Genomic DNA, 21,172 nt, shown 5'->3' on the forward strand with positions numbered 1-21,172 from the left:
AGCTAAAACTGAACCAAACGAAAACACGATGAAATGTAACAACGAACGGCTATGGTTTGCATCGCCGTCTCGATGTTCGTGCCCTCCGATGGGACAGCCGGGGCACATGGCGGACATCAGGCCGCAGCGCACGGAAGTCGGGGCACGGTAGGGTACTACGTTGGCGGCACCAGAGGGCTGCTGCTCCCCTAGGGTTTTCAGGGTGTTGGGTCACGGTTGGGCCAGGTGGGCCGTGAGTTGGGCCTTCGCATCCACGTGCGTGAGGTAGGCCAGCTGGGAGGGGCGGCGCCTGCTGGGCCGCCGAGTGGTGGGGCTTGGCGGGTGCGGGAGTGAAGCGTCTTAGGGGCGAGCTGGGACTCAGCCTGGTGCGCGCGTTGGGCCTAGGGGCCGAGCTGGGCTTGCGCGGGAGGAGAGGTGGAGAGGGAGCGGAGCTGTGCCAAGGTGAGGGGTTTAGGCCCAAGGCGGGGTTAGGGATAGGAAGGAGGTTTTCCTATTTATCCTAGAGGGTTAAAGAAGAGACTAATCACCAAGCAAAACCAAAATAAAACCCAAGCACTTATCCATGCAACTAAATTATATGTGGTGCTCAAAATTATTTGTAGTCTCTTTATGAATGGGATGAGAGGGAGTTAGGGTTTTGTTTTTCAGAAATAATAGAAATCGTGTACGAGGGTGATATGTTGAATTCGATCGGGGCTTGAATTCAACTCAACTTTTATTTTTTTCAAAAACATTTTATTTAGGAAAGGAAATGTCTAGTTAACAACCAGTTGTTTTATCCCCTCCCATCAACCAAATTTTTCTCATACACTTACACCGTCTTATAGCAATATTTATACTGCATTATTACTATATTTACAATGATTTTTTCAGTGTAATTTATTGGAAAGAGTGATGTAATTTGGGAATAACACAAATATATGCCAAATTTTTCAAAAAGATTTACAAATATTTCTATGAATTCTAGACATCAGATAAATATATATCAAATTATTCACAAATTCTTCAGAAATTAAAAAAACAAAATCCACACAAGGAGGTGAGAGAGGAGAGATTGTCGTAGGGTGTTCTGTGCTCGCGTTAGGGACACAGGCGCCGACATGATTGCTTGCTTGACGCTGAAGCCAAGCGGACGCACTTACAGGGACCCATCGCACGCACGCACGCGCTAGCATGATCGCAGGCGGGGGAAGGCCGACGCTTCCGCATCGCACGGCCCAAAAAACGGTTGATAACAACCGGCAAATCAACCGGTTGATCATTAGCCTTTCTATTAGGAAAAAATACCTCTTGTCATGTGTTGACTTGGTCAACTTCATGACAAGTGGCTTGTTACGAAAATGATTTTGAAGTTGTGATTTTGAAGTTAGGTTGAGAAAGGGAAACGTTTGACTTAGGCTTGACCTAGAGACTACATGCTTCACTCATTGTTGGAAAATTTTTGAAAAGCTCGTATTTTCGTGTTACAATAACCTGGGTAGTTGAAGAGGCCAACCCTGCAAATCAAATTTTAGGGGCAGCTGGATTAAGATTGATTTCTAGGAGTGTTCCAGTAGCTAGTGTTCCCATCCTATGGGCGATTTTATGAAAGGAACTGCTCGTGAAAACTCATTTATAGTAGTGTTCCACGAGCTATAGTATTCTTGCCCCTAGTTAGAGGTAGTCCCTTATGTGGACAGTCTCTGTAAGAAATGAGTTGTCTAAAAAAAAGATCTGTATAGTGGTGCAAGTTAAAGAGTTAGTCCCTCCATCCTAGAATAACAGTCGTTTTGAAGTTTAAACTTTTTCCCTTAAAGAGTATCACTTCCTACTTTCACACCTAGGCCGCGTTTAGTTCGGGCCAGATTCGGCGCCGGCTGAATTCGCCTGTACTGAAGCTACACTGTAACGTTTTGTTTTTATTTGGCAATACTTGTCCAATCGTTGACTAATTAGGCTCAAAACGTTCGTCTCGCAAAATACAACCAAACTGTGCAATTAGTTTTTGATTTCGTCAACATTTAGTACTCCATGCATGTACCACAAGTTTAATGTGACTGGGAAATCTTCTTTTTACATAGTATCAAAGTTGGGAGTTTTGATGAACTAAACAAGGGCCTATATCACCAAACTACTCCCACCGCCTAGCCAGTCAGGCGCAGCAGCCTTGGCCCCCTCCACAGGTCTATCCGCTCGGCACCCACCCACTTCACTGGTCCATTCGCAGCGGCCTTTGCCCTTGTTTAGTTCCACCCTAACTTCCAAAAAGTTGCTACAGTACCTGTCACATCGAATGTTTACGGCCCGTGCATGGAACATTAAAATATAGACGAAAAGAAAAACTAATTGCACAGTTTGGTGGGAAATTGCGAGACGAACATTTTGAGCCTAATTAGTCCATGTTTGAACACTATTTGCCAAATAAAAACGAACGTGCTACAGTAACCCCAAAATCCAAATTCCTACAACTAAACACAGCCTTTGTTCATGTATGATTACAAGTATAGGGGCATGCAGAGCCATTTGCTCACTTCCTTGGTACTCCCCCCAACTTCTAGAACGACTGTTATTCCTGGTGAGATGGAGTAAAGCCTACCAACAAGGTGGGTGGTCAAAGGAGCAATGAATGCTGCAGTTTTTCTTTGCTTTGACCAGGCCCACCGTCCACACGTCCTCACTCTTAATTTCACTCCTTAAATGTGGTAGAAGATAGTTGGCCCGTTAAAGATGTACTCCCACTGTCCCAAAATAAATAATGTTTTTGACTTATAGACTTTTTGTTTGACTGTTCGTCTTATTCAAATTTTTTATATAAATATTATTTATTTTGTTATGACTAATTCTATCATTAGAGATACTTTAATAATGACTTATTTATTTTACTATTTGCAAAAAAAAAGTTGAATAAGACGAATGGTCAAACAAGAAGTTTAAAAGTAAAAAACGTCACTTATTTTAAGACGAAGGGAGCAGTGGTTCTCCAGAATATTTTAGCATCAATTTTGTGTTCACTGAGATATCAACTTTAAACAATTATTAGTATTCAATGTGCTGCTCCAAGCAACCTGGTGCACAGTATTATTATGTGATTGAAGCGGAGCACATAGGAATAACAGAGTAATTTCAGGAATAAGTTTTTATTATAACAAGTAGCAGACACTCATCACTTAAGTCCTATCTTGATGATGTTACATTAGAATATTACAATGGGGCTCCTCACCACATGCTTGCTAGAGACCCACTTGAAACTTCCCTGTGCATGCTTAGTTTTACTAGCTTCCAGCTTAAGCTTATAGTAAATGTTTGGTTCTCCTTGAGCTTGGTGAACTCTAGCTTTGTGGGTGACACTGTGGCCATAACTTCCTTTGGCATGTCAATCTCAACGGTATAAGATGACATTGCATCTCCAACATTTGTGACTGTCCGATTCACGACAAGTTTTCCTGCACTCGCCCTTGTTGCAATCGAAGGGTAGTTCAGCTCTGCTACAGTGCTTGTTTAGTTCCCAACCAAATTCTCAAAAAGTGCTACAGTAGCCATCACATCGAATCTTGCGATACGTGCATGGAGTATTAAATGTAGACGAAAAAAAAACTAATTACACAGTTTGGTTGAAAATTGGGAGACGAACGTTTTGAGCCTAATTAATCCATGATTGAACACTAATTGCTAAATAAAAACAAAAGTGCTACAGTAGCCAAATTTCTAAAATTCGCGAACTAAACATGACCTCAGCTATGTTTCTTCCTTTGTTGCAAGCGTCCTTCTGATGGGTGATTGTCTCCACTTGTGAAGCTGTGTAGCCTAGGCCACAGAGATACGTGATGTACTGCTCCATGTCGGTGTCGTACACTAGGCCTGGGCTGATAGCTTGGGAAGGGTTAACATGTCCGGCCCCAATACTGAAATGAGCGCCTATTTAGTTTCACGAAGTTGGAATTTAGGGTTATTGTAATACTTTCGTTTTTATTTGGTAATTAGTGTTCAATCATGGACTAATTAGGCTCAAAACGTTCGTCTCGTAATTTTCCACCAAACTGTGTAATTAGTTTTTTTTTCGTCTACATTTAATGCTCTATACACGGACCGCAAACATTCGATGTGATAGGTACTGTAGCATTTTTTGGGAATTTAAGGTGAAACTAAACAAGGCGTGACTCGCTGGATTGAGTTGCTCATCTAGGATTGGCTGGTTGTTACCATACACGACATAGGCTGTCGTCATGATTGCTGACTTGATCACCGCTGGTGACCAATCTGGATGTGCACTCTTGATAATAACTGCAATGCCACTAAGGTGAGGTGCAGACATTGATGTTCCAGAAATGGAGGTGAAAGTTGTATCATGATCTTGTTTAGATTAGGGTTAAGAATCAGTATTTGGCACGGTAGCATTTTCGTTTGTATTTAACAATTATTATCCAATCATGGCCTAACTAGGCTCAAAAGATTCGTCTCGTAATTTACAATCAAACTATATAATTAGTTATTTTTTTATCTATATTTAATACTCCATATATGTGTCTAAAGATTTGATGTGATGAAGAGAGAGTGAAAAAACTTCCAATCTAAATGAGACCCATGTTCACTGCCGCAGGTAGTATTTGGTCCAACTTTGAACGGCCATGCTGCAATGACGTTCACATCGGGTCCAATGACGTCTGGCTTCAAAATGCCAGGGCTTGCAGTACTAGCGCCTCGTTCACTTTGCAAATTTTTTAAACTCGATGAATAGTATCACTTTCATCTTATTTGATAAATATTGTCCAATCGTTGACCAACTAGGCTCAAAAGATTCATCTCGTGATTTCCAACTAAACTGTGTAATTAGTTATTTTTTTTACCTACATTTAATACTACATACAAATGGTTAAAAATTAATGTGATGAAGAGAAAGCGAAAAAACTTAAAATTTGAATAGCATCTAAACAAGGCCCAGGCCCCTAGATGAGAATAAGCAACTACAGGAGCTGGAGTTGTTCCCACTGACGTGCCATTGACAATGATGGAGGCAGTCGGCCTGCTGGATGTGGTGATGGACTGCCTGACTGCAGCAGCATCTTGAGAGACGCTGGCAGGACATGGGCTGCAGCAAAAGTTGTGTGGCCACTATCCCCAGGTCCCAGTAATATCAACCTACGCGTTTAGTTGACCCGAATTTAGATGTGTAAAGTTTATATAGTGCCAGATTCTTTACTGTAGCATTTCATTTGTATTTGATAATAATTGTCTAATCATTGACTAATTAGGCTCAAAATGTTCGTCTCCCAAAGTATAACCAAACTGTGCAATTAGTTTTTAATTTCGTCTACTTTTAGTATTCCATGCATATACCGCAAGTTTGATGTAATAGAAAATCTTCTTTTTGCATAGTGCAAAGTTGGCAACTAAACAGCGCCTAGCACCACCACCATCCTTGATAGATTGTCCAATTTCGACCTGAGAGCCGTGAAACTCGCAAGCAACAACATTCCCCGTGATGTTTCCAGCAGCAGATTGAAACATCAGGGGCAAAGGAGCAAGGCTAGATGGTTGGTAGGCTGACTCACCAACAAATGAGCGGCCATCGCCTACCTTCACAATGGCTTCCATTTGCCGGTCCATTGTGCTTGCACCCACCGTCAAGACCCATGGTTCTTCATTGCTTAGTGTGCCAGGAAGTGGACCGAAATTTCTGGCAGAACAACTCACAAATATGCCCTTCTTCACAGCAGAAAAGGTTCCGATGGCAATAATATCTTCATGGAAGGGCCGTGGACGACCGTCGAGTGATATGGACAAGATATCAACACCATCGGTGATAGCGGCTTCGAGTCCGGCAAGTATGTCTGAGCCATGGCAGCCCTGCTCGGTGCACACCTTGTACATGTCTAGGTGCGCACGTGGGGCCATGCCAGCTACAGTACCGTTGCCACTACCAAGCACACTTGCACCTTGCACGAACACTACTACAGAATAGACTTGTTGTCTCGGACGGTAACAACCTTTAGTCCCGATTACCATGCCGAGACAACGATCCCGAGACTAAAGGTGGAACCTTCAGTCCCGGATCATCGAGCCGGGACTAAAGAGGGACCTTTAGTCCCGGTTGGTGTTACCAACCGGGACTAAAGGCCCTCCAGCCGAGCAAACCTGGCCGCACCCTTTAGTCCTGGTTGGTAACCCCAACTGGGACTAAAGGTTCCTTTTCTTTTTCTTTTTTTTTGTTTAATTTGTTTTCAGTTCAGTTACACATATTTGTTTAATATATAATATGTTTTTATGTACGTATTCTACGCTACTAATATAAATACACGCACGCATATAATTACATCTAATTCTCATCTCGAGCATTATTATATTCGAATAAAGTATGAAACTATATATATTATAGATATATATGTATATATACAATACTTTCATAATCTTGTTCTCGAAAATAACGATATCAATAAACATTTAATTTACATCATTAGTTCCTTAGATCAAAGTAGAACTCGCCGTTGGGATTTAGCACTTTTTCTAGAAGATATCCTGCTATTGACTCTTGAACTGCTTTCAGATTGTCTTTTTGCAGGACCCTTCGTTTCAACCATTCAGTCTTGCATTTGAAATAAAAGGAAAAGTATTAATACATATATATATATATATATATTCATTTAAAAATAAATAAAAAATTGATATATACGTACTCTGAGGACATCTTCAGGAGTTCTTATGTATGCAGTGATAAATTCACAAACGTAGTATCCATACAAGTTATTACCTGGTTCCTGCCGCAAACATCACTATACGAGAAGAAGATTATTCTCATCATCTCACACGTAAATTGAAGTACGATATAGTAATTAAACACGTGGGGAAGTATATATAGTACAACTTACTGGTATTTCAACTACATTAAGTGGTGCCTTGCAATCCTTGCGGTGTTGCCGAATAAACTCTTTCCAAACCCTGTGCGACCAATAATGTACGATCGTTAATAAATTATGGCAAAGTCTATTCAATAATAGTTGTGCGCGAGAGATCAAAATTACCCTTAGACAATGTCTATCATATCTTGGTATAGTGCTCGCTCTTTTCTCAATGAGTCCAAGATTACTAACTGACTTGAGTTTAACTCAATGACAATGAGTATCCAGTGAAACCTGTATTGGTTTATACACACATGTACATGCATATAAGTTGTATTGATATTACATAAAATGTGTAGACTACATTATTATTAACACTTACTCAAAGTTATACGGGAAAAGTATTATTGTCTTGTCGTGCTGCTTCACGAAGAACTTCATGATATTCGTCTGTGCTTCAGATACCCGGTGCTCCTTGACAATAATATCGGTTTTGAATACGATATAAGGATCAATGAAGCCAACACTGGTGTCTTGTATTCTTTGGAGCTCTGACATCTGGTATTTGTATATAAATATAAGTTACATGTGAGGATAATTATATACACGTACGCATGGAAGTGAGTTTATTAAATAAAAGTAAGAATCACTTACAAATAAAAGGAGCTAATAATTGATTTGTCCAGAGCGTCCAAGTGGAATAGTTAATGCAATTCTTCGAAACTAATATGTAAGATGTCATCTCCACGGAAGTAATGATGGTCTCTAAATCTGACAAAGATCCACTGCTCACCCCTGCCACACGCCTGCATGTACCACTTGTTGAGCAAGTACATTTGCGTACCCAATTCATTCAGAGCCGCAGGGTTGTACAGACTTTTGCCAAATTTATAAGTCTTCCAGGTATCAACTTCCAGGTTCTAGATTGGAGCTTTGCCCGTCACTTGATCCAAGGTTAAACCAGTTTGTTCAAAAAAAGCATTAAGGTCTTGAACCGACACTTCTCTAGAGTTGTCTTGTCGATAGACTTCTATATTGGAACCATATTCATTAGCAACAATAAGATTTTGCATTGGTTGCTTCTGTTGTCCGAGCTGTGGGACATCCTTCTCTGATGCTCTTTTCCTTTTCTTATGTGCATCATGTGACTTCACGAGGGAGCGGTCATAGTCTGATAGTGACGGAGGCTTACGAACTTCAAGCATCTTTTTCTTGTGAGCTTCAACCTTCTGCCTCAGCTGATCTCGTGGTATGTAAAAGTATGACTTCTCCTTAAGCTTCGCTTGTCTCTGCATTTGGATATCTATAAAAAAATCTTTCACTTTTTTGTCTTCTTCAGCTGCTATTTGCTCATCAGTCTTTTTAGGAGGTATTTCTTGAGAAATAACTCTTTTTTTGGGGTCTTCTTTGTCGCCGGGACCTTAGACGTCTTTATAGTGCGTCGCTGTGGAGGGGGTGGGGGCGGTGTTGGAGACCGGCGTGGAGGCGATGAGGCCGGTGTTGGAGTCCGGCGTGGAGGCGTTGGAGATCGTTGTGGAGGCGGTGGGGCCGGTGTAGGAGTTGGAGATCGTTGTGGAGGCGATGGGGCCGATGTAGGAGTTGGAGATCGCCATGGGGATGAAGTCGTCTCGCCCCCCGCGACGCTGTGATGAGATGGGGAATGAATGATTGGGCTAGGCTGGGGGGAGACCATGCTACAAAAACAAGTTGTGGGTCAATTATTTTTGAAGCCAATATAAAATTAATGGAAAAATAATATTTCATTCACTTTCATTCGTACCTAGGGTGAGGTAGGGGAAGCGGTGGCGCCCCAGGAATGATGATGAAGCGTTTGCGCCATTCAATAAATGTCTTCTCTACTTCTCCTAGTGTCTTCTCCCCATCACCGCCTTCAATGTCAAGAGGAACATTGCTGTAACCTTTGAGCACTCTATCGACCGAGACGCTAGCATATCCAAGTTGAATAACTGACCCATGGATTCTTGGTGTCTTCGTTTAGTCTATTGGAGATACAACCCCGACAGCCACCATGATTGATGCATTATTACTATCTAGAATGTGCAGCTCACATGTTGTTAGAGGCTCGGTAATGTCATCAACAGGGAAGCGCAACCCAGCGTCACCTTGAATAACTGGCAGCTCCGTGGAAGCACAACTGCTTTTCATCTGACCAACGGGGCTAATGGTGACTCCCGGCGTTGATTGCGATTGCATTTGACTCATTGCTAGCTGCACTTATCTCTTGATCTCCGCCTGCATTCTTGCCTCAAGAGATTTTTCTCGTTCACGTGATTCAAGCAATGCTTGTCGTGACTCATTAACAAATTGCTCCAATACATAGATTCAGTCTGCCTCCTCATCCTTCTTTCTCTGACGGCTTCTATAGGTATCCCTGTCTGCTGGGAATGCTTATAGCCATGGAACCACCCCATAGCCTCTTGTTCGACCACCGTGTTCAGGATTCTCTAGGGCATATGTCAATTCATCATTTTCTCTGTTGGGCTTGAAAACACCACTATCAGCTTCTTCCCTAGCATGAGCTAGTCTTTGTGTTGCTCTCTCAATTTTTTGGCCGAAAATTAGCTTGCCAGTGTCTGGGTCTAGGCTTCCCCCATGAGCGTAGAACCAATTCTTCGCGCATTGAGGCCAGTTCTTCTCTATTGTTTCAGGTATGATTCCCTTGGCAGTAATCTCTGCTTCTAGGTTCTGCCACTTGGGAATAGCACTCCTATAACCACCTGATCCCATGCGATGATGGTATTGCTTCTGTCGGGCATTCTGCTGATTCCTCATCACACGTTTCTCACTCTCTTGAGATGTCTTGTATTGTACGAAGTCATCCTAATGGGACTCCAACTTGACAAACGCCTTAGCATTGAAATTCGGCGTTTCATTCTTCAAGATAAACTTTTTATACAATGTCTTCTTCCAACTCTGGAACAATGTTGCCATCTTCTTCATTGTCCAATCCCTCACTAGCTCCTTCAAAGCATCATCTGCTTGTAATGTGAAATGCTGAGTGATATCTCTCCAAGCTAGGTTCTTGTCACGATCAGATACAAAACTAACATTAGGAGCGGATATCTTCTGCTTCCATTCATGAGCACTAACTAGGATCCTATCCCTTACAATGAACCCACATTGATTGACATATGTCTGAGCATGTGGTCCCAATGGTTTGCCGGTGTCGGTGTCGAATTCTGATATTATGAAACGGCCCTCTAATGGCTTTTTTGGCCCTCAGACTTTTCTACTCTTGCTGGTGGTTGATGTAGATCCAGAGAACGGCTACATGAGTAGAAACACAACGATTAACAACAAATATACGTACGCATGCATCTATAAGAGATGATAGATAATCGAATATACCTCGCCAGTATTTTCTTGCGCGACAATTTGTTGATCTTCAACCACCGGCATATTCAGGATATCCTCATAATCAGCAAAGTACTGACTCATGTCATCTACATCCACATTGGTGCCGGTGTTGATAATATTCGCCATTATGTCATCATTCAAGTTATCATCCAGAGCAGCCATTTGTATCTTCAAGATAACACATAGATAGAATTGCTATGGCACATAACATAAGTACAATTTTCTCTCTCTCTCTCAACACATAGAATAAGTGCATATGTATATATCTCTAGATATGCATGTGATAACACATAGAATGTCTCTCTAGATACAATTTTCTCTCTCTCTCAACACATGGAAATAATTAAGTACATGTATATATACACATAGAAATAATTAAGTACATATATATGTATACATATAGAATCTCTAGATAGAATTAATTACTAAATCTAATTAAACCTAACATATATACATAGATAGAATTACTAAATCAAAATTAAATCTAACACATATAGAGAGAGAGATAGAATAATAATTACTAAATATATCAAAAACTATAATAATAACTATCTAAATAAAGTACTAATTAAATTTTAATACATTTAAATCTAATTAACATATATCAACAACTATCTAAAAACTAAGAATAAACTACTAATTAAATTTTAATACATTTTAATCTAACATATATATCAAACACTACCTAAAAAAACTATCTAAAAAAACTATCTAAAAAGTATCTAAAAACTATCTAAAACAGGCTATGGATGGCCATGCATGGCGGCTGGGCGTGCTGGCCGGCCACGGGGCCGAGCAGAGCCGCACGAGGACGACGTACGGCGGAGACTCGACGGCCGCCAGGCGGGGCTCGACGACGACGGCGGCGCGGGCGCGGCAGAGACGACGAGATCGAGGCTGGGCGGGGGTAGACGACGACGGCGGCACGGGCGCGGCAGAGATGACGAGATCGACGTTGTAGATCGAAAAGTAGAAGATGAACCGTTCGATATATATAGGCCGGGACCCTTTAGTCCCGGGTTGTAACACTAACCGGGACAAAAGATCCTTTAGTCCCAGCTGGTAAGCCGAACCGGGACTAAAGGTCCAACCCTTTAGTCCTGGCTCGGCTTACCAGCCGGGACTAAAAGATCTTTAGTCCCGGTTGGTGTTACCAGCCGGGACTAAAGGTATTTTTGGGCGGGCAATTCCGCCCACCCTTTAGTCCCGGTTCCTGGCCTGGGCCGGGACTGAAGGCCTGAAATTTTTGCTCTCGCCAAAGTGTTATTTTTTCATTAAGGATTGTAGATCTTGATGAGCTGCTCAAATGAGACACTATATGACCTCAGATGAAAAATCTCTAAATACCAAGTTTGATCATCTCAGCAAGATCTACAATTGTTACATAGCTCATTTTCCCATTTGAGAAAGTTTTATCAAACACTAGTTACAAATTCTTGAATCTCATATAGACTTTCTAAAACTATGTCACACACTTGTGAAATTTGAACTATATTTTGTTCAAACTTTCTCAAATGAAAAAATGGCCTATATAAGGATTGTATATCTTGATGAGCTGAACAAACTTGGTATTCAAAACTTTTCAATTGGAGACAACCTAGAGTTCCGAAAACTAGTTTGTAGGTGTCGAAATTTAAAAATCACAAATTTGAAACATCCAAACTATCTCAAATGGAAAGTTGACCAAAACAACAATTGTAGATCTTGATGATTTTAACAAACATGGTATTCAAAACATTTCAATTTGAAGTCATTTAGAGTTCATAATACTAGAGTCAAAGTGTTGTTTTTTCATTTGACCAAATTTGACTTGGTCAAACTTGCTCAAATGAGACACTAAATGACCTCAGATGAAAAATCTCTGAATACCAAGTTTGATCATCTCAGCAAGATCTACAATTGTTACATAGCTTATTTTCCCATTTGAGAAAGTTTTATCAAACACTAGTCACAAATTCTTGAATCTCATATAGACTTTCTAAAACTATGTCACACACTTGTAAAATTTAAACTACATTTTATTCAAACTTTCTCAAATGAAAAAATGGCGTATATAAGGATTGTAGATCTTGAATAGCTGAACAAACTTGGTATTCAAAACTTTTCAATTGGAGACAATCTAGGGTTCCGAAAACTAGTTTGTAGGCGTTGAAATTTAAAAATCACAAATTTGAACCGTCCAAACTATCTCAAATGGAAAGTTGACCAAAACAACAATTGTATATCTTGATGATTTTAACAAACTTGGTATTCAAAACTTTTCAATTTGAAGTCATTTAGAGTTCATAATACTAGAGTCAAAGTGTTGTTTTTTCATTTGACCAAATTTGACTTGGTCAAACTTGCTCAAATGAGACACTAAATGACCTCAGATGAGAAATCTCTGAATACCAAGTTTGATCATCTCAGCAAGATATACAATTGTTACATAGCTCATTTTCCCATTTGAGAAAGTTTTATCAAACACTAGTCACAAATTCTTGAATCTCATATAGACTTTCTAAAACTATGTCACCCACTTGTAAAATTTGAACTACATTTTGTTCAAACTTTCTCAAATGAAAAATGGCGTATATAAGGATTGTATATCTTGAAGAGCTGAACAAACTTGGTATTCAAAACTTTTCAATTGGAGACAATCTAGGGTTCCAAAAACTAGTTTGTAGGCGTCGAAATTTATAAATCACAAATTTGAACCATCCAAACTATCTCAAATGGAAAGTTGACCAAAACAACAATTGTAGATCTTGATGATTTTAACAAACTTGGTATTCAAAACTTTTCAATTTGAAGTCATTGAGAGTTCATAATACTAGAGTCAAAGTGTTGTTTTTTCATTTGACCAAATTTGCCTTGGTCAAACTTGCTCAAATGAGACACTAAATGACCTCAGATGAAAAATCTCTGAATACCAAGTTTGATCATCTCAGCAAGATCTACAATTGTTACATAGCTCATTTTCCCATTTAAGAAAGTTTTATCAAACACTAGTCACAAATTCTTGAATCTCATATAGACTTTCTAAAACTATATCACACACTTGTGAAATTTGAACTACATTTTGTTGAAACTTTCTCAAATGAAAAAATGGCCCATATAAGGATTGTAGATCTTGAAGAGCTGAACAAACTTGGTATTCAAAACCTTTCAATTGGAGACAATCTATGGTTCCGAAAACTAGTTTGTAGGCGTCGAAATTTAAAAATCATAAATTTGAACCATCCAAACTATCTCAAATGGAAAGTTGACCAAAACAACAATTGTAGATCTTGATGATTTTAACAAACTTGGTATTCAAAAGTTTTCAATTTGAAGTCATTTAGAGTTCATAATACTAGAGTCAAAGTGTTGTTTTTTCATTTGACCAAATTTGACTTGGTCAAACTTGCTCAAATGAGACACTAAATGACCTCAGATGAAAAATCTCTGAATACCAAGTTTGATCATCTCAGCAAGATCTACAATTGTTACATAGCTCATTTTCCCATTTGAGAAAGTTTTATCAAACACTAGTCATAAATTCTTGAATCTCATATAGACTTTCTAAAACTATGTCACAACAGTGCATCGTTGTATCATGCGGGCACAACAGTGAATTTTTTCTTGACATATGACCCTTGGTTATGATCTTGTCGTAACCATGGAGTGTCTTTATCATTTAACATGATGCTTGGATCTTTCTTCACTATGAAGGGTGGAATTCGAACATTTCTTTCATAATCTTTTGACATGTCTGACTTGTCTTCAATTCCCACTATATTTATTTTCCTAGAAAGAACTATGTGGCGCTTTGGCTCATTGATCATTGAGTTGATGTCTTCGTTTTTCTCTCTCTTTGATTTTGTAGACATGTCTTTCACATAGAACATCTGACTCACATCGACAGCAAGGACGAATGGTTCATCTTTGTACCCAATATTGTTGAGGTCCACTGTTGTCATTCCATACTCTTTGTCGACTGTTACCCCTCCTCTGGTGAGCTTCACCCATTGGCACCGAAACAAAGGGACTTTAAAATTAGGTGCGTGGTCTAGTTCCCATATATCTTCTATGCAGCCATAATATGTTTGTATATTCCCATTTGGATCTGTGCCATCTATGCGAACACCACTATTTTGATTGGTGCTCCTTTTATCTTGGGCAACTGTGTAAAATGTATTCCTATTTATCTCATACCCTTGGTACGTGAGGATATGCAATGATGGTTGCCTAGCCAACAAATACAGTTGCTCATCAATATTGTCATCGCCTTGACATTCTTTTCGCAACCAACCACTAAAACTTCCCATGTGCTGACGCCTAATCCAAGCTTCAGTCTTCCCTGGAAACTTGGATCGTAAGAACTCCTTATGTATCTTGATGTACGGATGCACCAATGATGAGTTCTGAAGAACTGTGTAGTGTGCTTTATTGAAATAATCGTCTTCCATGCCAATATATGTTTTCTTCCCTAAAGTTCCTTTACCACTGAGTCTCCCCTCGTGTCGCGATTCGAGAACGCCAATCGGGGCAAGGTCAGGAATAAAGTCAACACAGAACTCAATGACCTCCTCTGTTCCATAGCCCTGGGCGATGCTTCCTTTAGGCTTAGAATGGACTTTCACATATTTCTTCAAGACTCCCATAAACCTCTCGAAGGGGAACATGTTATGTAAGAACACAGGTCCAAGAATACTAATCTCCTTCACCAAATGAACTAGGAGGTGTGTCATGATATTAAAGAAGGATGGAGGGAACACCAACTCAAAGCTGACAAGACATTGAACCACATTATTTTGTAGAGTAGCTAGTTCCACTAGATTGATTGCCTTCTGAGAAATTGCATTGAGGAATGCACATAGCTTCACGGTGGCTAGACATACATGTGGAGGTAGAATTCCTATTAAAGCAACCGGAAGTAATTGCGTCATAAGCATGTGGCAGTCGTGGGACTTTAAGTTTAGGAATTTCTTCTCTGGCACATTTATTATACCCTTTATATTGGAGGAGAATCCCGATGGGACCTTGATGCTGCTTAGACATTCGAACATGATGTCCATCTCTTCTTTGCTAAGCGTGTAGCTAGCAGGACTTAAGTAATGACGTCCATCATCTATCTTCTCTGGATGAAGGTTGTCTCGTTCTTTCATGCCCTGCAAGTCCTGGCGTGCTTCAAGTGAATCTTTTGGCTTCCCGTACACACCCATGAATCCTAACAGGTTCACACAAAGATTCTTTGTCAGGTGCATCACGTCGATTGCGTTGCGGACCTCTAGGACTTGCCAATAGGGTATCTCCCAAAAGATGGACTTCTTCTTCCACATGGGTGCGTGTCCCTTAGCATCTTTGGGAACAGATTCGCTGCCTTGTCCCTTTTCAAATACTACTTTCACATCCTTGACCATTGCGAGTACATCTTCCCCGGTTCGGTTATGAGGCTTCTTCCGGTGGTCTGGCTTACCTTTCTTTCTAACTTGGTGATTCAAAGGAAGGAATCGACGATGGCCAAAGTACACGACCTTTCGACATCTTTTCAAATATATACTATCAAGGTCATCAAAACAATGTGTGCATGCATTATATCCTTTGTTTGTCTGACCTGAAAGATTACTTAAAGCAGGCCAATCATTGATTATTACGAACAACATTGCTCGTAGGTCAAAGTGTTCTTGTTTGTACTCATCCCAGACACGTACACCTGGTTTGTTCCATAAAACTAGAAGTTCTTCAACTAATGGCTTCAGATAGACATCAATGTCGTTGCCAGGTTGCCTCGGACCTTGGATGAGGATCGGCATCATAATGAACTTCCGCTTCATGCATAACCATGGAGGAAGGTTGTAGATACATAGAGTAACTGGCCAAGTGCTATGACTAGTGCTCTGCTCCCCAAAAGGATTCATACCATCTGTACTTAAGGCGAACCTTAAGTTTCTAGCCTCATTTGCAAACTCTGGAAATTCCCTGTCTATCGCTCTCCACTGGGACCCATCAGCTGGGTGTCTCAGTATATTGTCTACCTTACGGTCTTCTTTATGCCACCGTAACAACTTTGCATGGTCTTTATTTCTAAACAAACGTTTTAAGCGTGGTATTATAGGAGCATACCACATAACCTTGGCAGGGATTTTCTTTCTAGGACGTTGTTCACCCTCGATGTCACCAGGATCATCGCGCCTGATCTTATACCGCGCTGCTTTACATACCGGGCATTCATCCAAATTCTCGTATTCATTGCCATGGTAGAGGATGCAGTCATTAGGACATGCATGTATCTTCTGGATTTTTAATCCCAAAGGGCAGACAACCTTTTTTGCTTTGTACATAGTGGTGGGCAATTCATTTGGCTTCGGAAGCATCTTCTTTATGAGGTTCAATAAATTCCTAAATACCTTGTCGGATACACCATTCTTTGTCTTCCACTGTAGCAATTCCAGTGTTGTACCTAGTTTTTTTTGCCCCTCTTCGGCCGTCGGGTATAGTAACTTCCTATGATCCTCAAGCATGCGCTCGAACTTAACTTTCTCTTTTTCACTTTCACATTCTTGTTGTGCATCACGAATGGCATCGCCAAGAGCATCACCGAGATCATCTTCTGCCGCTACCTCTTCTTCATCTCTCCCCATTGTAGTATCATCAAAGGCACCATACTGAGGAATAATGTCATCAATGTCTAAATCTTCTCCTTCACCTTCTTCCATCATGACCCCGCTTTCTCCATGCTTAGTCCAACATATATAGTTTGACATGAAACCTGACTTAAGCAAATGTGAATGAAGACTCATTGAGCTTGAATATTTCTTTAAATCCTTACATATGGCACATGGACAGCACATGAAACCATCCCGCTTATTTGCCTCGGCCACACCTAAGAAATAGTGCACGCCCTCAATAAAGTCTTGGGAGCGACGATCGGCATTGTACATCCAATGGCGTGACATAATCTGCATTACACGACAAATTATGAAAATCTTGAATATAATTAAGTATTTTATTACACAACATAGATGACACACACACGGTTGATTAATTAACTAAGTCTGGCTACAACGTAAGCAATCCCAACTATCACTAAACAAGCAAAAATTACAATGCACTTCAGTAACATAATTATTTCGTGATCGTACGCAACTAAAACAGACAAATCATTCTTCTGTTGAATATCAATAAGCTTCTCCTGCTGGCTCACTGCCTCATCATCAGCAGCCGCTACCTCAAGCGCACCCGAATTCTACACGTATGTAGCATAATCTTCCTCCCAGTACCAACCATCGCATCCATTGCCCTCCCACTGAAATTAAAGCTAAAAAATATTTAGTCAAAAATATTCAAGAAAAGCAGGTCAATTAGCCATAATAATCAAATACGTAAGAAACTCACATCGCGATCCGGGCACTTGTAGAAAACACGACCCTTGTTGGGTCCCTGTCTCTTGACTCGGTACTCCATCATAATCTTCTGCTTACACTTGCCGCAGATAATGAGAGTGAGTTCTGGCCTCAGTCGTTTCGCAACCGAACGAGAGGCCGAGGATCCGGTACCAGTTGTCATCTACTTTTTATACTTATTTTTGCAAACTAGTATAAATTTCATATTTTCTAAAATAATATATTTAAACAAAACTAAAATTATTTATTTATCTAACTAAACCATGAAATATGTACTATGTATAATAGTAAAATACCAAACTATCAAGTGATTTTACTATTGTAAATCATCATGTGATTTTGAGCTAAAAATGACATAGAAATCACATAGCTCAAAAACATATTTCAATAAATAACCATCCGTACTAGCTGACCTTGCTTACGTGATCATCTCGGCGAGCATTTCTCCACCGGACGGCACCGTACTTGGCCAAGGAAGAGCTCCGATTCTACGAGGAAGGCAACACGGTCTTCCACGACCGTTGCCGCTCTCCCTCGTAGAATCAAAGCTCCTCCTTGACGTCCGTTACCGCTCGGCAGAGAACATGCTCGCCGAGATGAACACGGTCCGCAAGTTCAACTAGTACGGATTTTCTATAATTTTCTAACTATTTTCTAAGTTTTTCATTTCATGGAAAATTTAATTCTAAAAAATAAAAGGCATGATTTCTAAGTAGTTCATTTTATGGAAAAATAATTCTAAGTGACCTGCTCGATATCGGCGAGCTCGCTGGCGTTTAGATTGCCGAGGATAGTAACATTTGTCGATGATATTTGTAGGTCTGAAGTTATCAAATATCCATCAAATTATTGCTCAAAAATATGTTTCAATAAATAACCATCCGTACTAGTTGACCTTGCTTACATGATCATCTCGGCGAGCATTTCTCCACCGGACAGCACCGTACTTGGCCAAGGAAGAGCTCCGATTCTACGAGAAAGGGAACACGGTCTTCCACGACCGTTGCCGCTCTCCCTCGTAGAATCAAAGCTCCTCCTTGACGTCCGTTACCGCTCGGCAGAGAACATGCTCGCCGAGCTGAACATGGTCCGCAAGTTCAACTAGTACAGATTTTCTACAATTTTCTAACTATTTTCTAAGTTTTTCATTTCATGGAAAAATTAATTCTAAGATCACGTAAGCCGTCGGGGACGAGGATGGCGCGTGCTCCAGCGAGGACGAGCGAGGCGTGATTTTGATGAACTAATTTAACTTTTGTTTATCCAAACATATATGCAAATCATCATGTGATTTTGAGCTAAAAATGACATATAAAATCATAATAAAGTCCAACATATAAAGTTACACATGCATCTACATCGCAAAATGAGATAAGCTACTGATAAAACATAAGAGGATTAAGTTTGTTACCTCCAAAATCGAAGAGCAACACCAATAGAGGGGGAGAGAGCAAGAACAACAGCAAGCTGAAGAACAGAGGCAGTGAGTTTGAATGGAATGGCTCGGGCTCGGGGAGGAAGAAATGAGATGGATTATAGGCTGGGATAATTAGTCCCGGTTAGGGGGCCAAATCGGGACTAAAGATTAATCTTTATTCCCGGGGCATCACCCAAACCGAGACTAAAAGCTTTAGTCCCGGCTGGTATTACCAACCGGGACTAAAGGTAAGGTAAACCTTTAGTCCCGGTTGGTAATACCAGCCGGGACTAAAGATCCCTGCCCCGCGGACGGCCGTTGGGCAGGGACCTTTAGTCCCAGTTGGTACTTTAGTCCTAGGGGCAAAAAAATGCCGAAGCTAATGTCAAATTGGGACATCGTTTTAAAGTCTGTTCTCTAGTAGTGGAACCTGCTAGCGGCCGTGCTAGCAGTGTGTGTTCCATGGCCAACATCATCCAATGGAACCTCAGGATTATTTGGGCCACCAATCAATGACCTTGCGCCGATAAGCTTCTTGTTGCAATGACGACCACTATCGAAGTGGCAGGATCCACGCCATTGAGAAGGCGGTGTGGACATGGCGTCATCGTCAAAAGAGATGTGTGCAGAGTCTATCCCCGTGTCTTGGAGACCAATGATGCTTCCCTCGCCCATGCCTAAGCTATTCCAAGCCCCACCATTTGGCCACAGGTTTAGGAAATCAGGTGCGTGGGTTGTCAAGAGCGGAAGAAGGCTGTCTTTGTACACCATAAGGACGACCCCATCTTTGCTCTAACATACTCTGCCTCATCATAGGTCTATAGCAAACCCGAGAATGGCTTCTTTGTAGGTGTGGATGAATGGTGATACTGATCGAGGCGATCTTTCCATATGTGGGGAGAGGAATGATCTATACCAGCTTTCATGGTTCGTGGGGCTCATATCCGCCATGGAAATATTTGGAGGAGGGCTCACACGTACAATATACGTGCACAGGCCAGATCTTTCACAATTTCCTTGGGTGATGGCTTGATGGGTGTGTCGTAGCAGGCCTATGAGAACAAGGGAGGTTAATAGGAGTGTAGCATGCAACTCCATGACTGAAACTCGGAAGATGAAAAGGGTATGAATTGTGTCAAAATAAGCTGGGAGTTGGCCTATTTATAGCCCACTAGATAACTCAGTAGGTGACACTATTAATGGATCGTACCTCAAAATATATTAAAGAAATAACTCTTTTGTTCATGGATCCAAATGCCTGAGTTCTATACATTTAATTCTTGGAAGGAACCGTATCTTCATAATTGTGATGAAAGGTGTTTGGCATGATTTGATTTTGTATATAAAGCCATCATGAATAATGAGGATTATACTTCTATTAACAGCTTTGAAATTACTATGAAAAATTGAAATTGGTTTAGCTTGATTTGATTCTCTAGATAATCTAATCGTGACTACACATAGCTATAGGTGGGGTTGGCGATCTTCTATTAATGAGTTCAAAATTACTGTGAGGAGTCTTAGCTGGAGTAAGGATGGATTTAGTTCTTTGAAATGTATTGAAAATCTTAAGACTATTTTATTACATGAGACAAAAGTAGTTGAGGGTTACTCAATGGATGGCAATGGAATCATATGTTTATATTTATGATATTTTCGCAAGAATATTTGGGAAAAAGTATTTTTCTACTAGAAACATGTAACACCCTAAAATTTGCATTCTTTTAAAATAGTAAATTTGATTTATTTATGCAACTATGCGTGCATTAAAATAAAGGAAAATAATATTTTTTGTGAAATTAAAATCAATCATAAGGATAGATACATGTTGATGCACTCATGCTGTAGCATTTTGTTTAATATGTTGAGTGGTTTTGATTTAAACTCAAAAGGATTCAAAAATCATTTGGAAATGAATTTGGAAATTTTGATTTGGAAAAATAAAAAGAAAATTCTTTTCTTCCCCTCCCTTCCTCACATTCTGGCCTGCTGACCATTTCCCCGGTGGCCCGGCTTGCTCTGGCCGAGCCGGCCCGCTCGCCTCCCCCTTTCCCCCCTCCTCCTGCTTTCCTTCCTAGGCCGGCCCAACCGGGCGAGCTGGCAACCGCTGCCGCGCCAGCCCTGCCAGCCCAGCTCGGCCGCAACCGCCGCCCCGCGCCTCAGCCGCTGACCGCCAGGGCCCACGCGTCAGCGCCTTC

At 40.7% G+C, this 21,172-nt stretch overlaps 1 pseudogene; it reads right to left on the bottom strand.

Moving 5' to 3' along the window:
* Positions 1 to 3,172: 3,172 nt before the first annotated feature.
* Positions 3,173 to 20,072, bottom strand: LOC136502563 (subtilisin-like protease; annotated as a pseudogene).
* Positions 20,073 to 21,172: the final 1,100 nt, after the last annotated feature.

Source organism: Miscanthus floridulus, chromosome 14, assembly GCF_019320115.1.
Source record: "Miscanthus floridulus cultivar M001 chromosome 14, ASM1932011v1, whole genome shotgun sequence".
Taxonomy (NCBI): domain Eukaryota; kingdom Viridiplantae; phylum Streptophyta; class Magnoliopsida; order Poales; family Poaceae; genus Miscanthus; species Miscanthus floridulus.